Source organism: Penaeus japonicus, unplaced genomic scaffold (genome assembly GCF_977035675.1).
Source record: "Penaeus japonicus unplaced genomic scaffold, GWHDUDI00000001_assembly GWHDUDI00000013, whole genome shotgun sequence".
NCBI classification, from domain to species: Eukaryota; Metazoa; Arthropoda; class Malacostraca; order Decapoda; family Penaeidae; genus Penaeus; species Penaeus japonicus.
The window spans coordinates 26672766-26674175 of record NW_028234415.1 but is presented as its reverse complement, the minus strand read 5'-3'; positions in this window follow the sequence as shown (position 1 = coordinate 26674175).

The window sequence follows — 1410 nt, the reverse complement described above, 5'->3', positions numbered from 1 at the left end:
TCCATCAAGTCCATCGCAAACTTCATCGTGTGTGGCGAAAGACCAGGCCAGAAAGATAGGGCGTCCATCCCGTTCCGATGTGAAGGGTGTATTCCAAACATCTTGAAAGGGGTATCTTAGAGTTCGATACTAAAGTTTCAGTAATGTCTCTAATATAGTCTGCTTTCAACACTAGGATCTTCAGGTCTTATCGCCAAGCTCTTCTGTACGAGAGAATGTTTCCGATTCGGCAACTGGTGAAGCTCTAAGTCCTCCCTCCAAACGCCGGCATTTATATACACAGAAAACGTTTGTATAACGAACATGATGACACCATAGAAAACGAGAATGTTCCAGGCGCTTCCATAACATTCTACAACGGATAATGTAATGCAATCTTAAAACATGTCATTTGACATACTCACTACCATAACTTGCATCATTTTCGCCATGTTTTTTGTATTCATGTATTTCAGTAATACTTTTGCAATATCTTATACTAAAATCTAATGAAAACGTTAAACACTTGCCTAAATATGCTGTATTATGGACTGTGTCTGTATGATATATATATATATACAGTCTTATATATATATTATATATATATATATATATATATATATATATATATATATATAATATGGATATGTATATACATGCCTATATATATATATATATATATATATATATATATATATATATATATATATATATATATATACATATATATATACATATATATATATATGTATCATATATATATATATATATATATTATATATATTATATATATATATATATGTAGTATATATAGATATATATATATATTATATATATAGATATGTATGTATGATATATATATATGTATGTATATATATATATTTATTATATATAGTGTCTATATATATATATATATTATATATAATATTATATATATATATATTATATTATATAGTATATATATATGATTATTCTATATATATATATATATCGTATATATACATCCTATATATGACATGACAAACTAACTTTATGTAGAATTTAGGCATGAATGTTTACAGAAAACAAACGAAATAGTGAGTTGGAGTGAGTTGGGATAAACCACTCTTCACCTGCGTAAACAGGATGTGTCAGATAGGATAAGCTAGGTGTCTCCACGTGGCACTAGATACACACACACACACAAACACAAACACACACACACACTCTCTCACACACCCTCTCCTCTCTCACACAGTCGCCACCACACAACAAACAGTCACACCCACACACACACACACCACACACCCACCAACAAACTAGCACACACATTACCACCAACACAACAACACACAACACCTAAAATATGTGTATATATTCATTACAAAATCACACAACTCACATATATATATATATATATATAGTATATAAGTAATATATATATATAATATA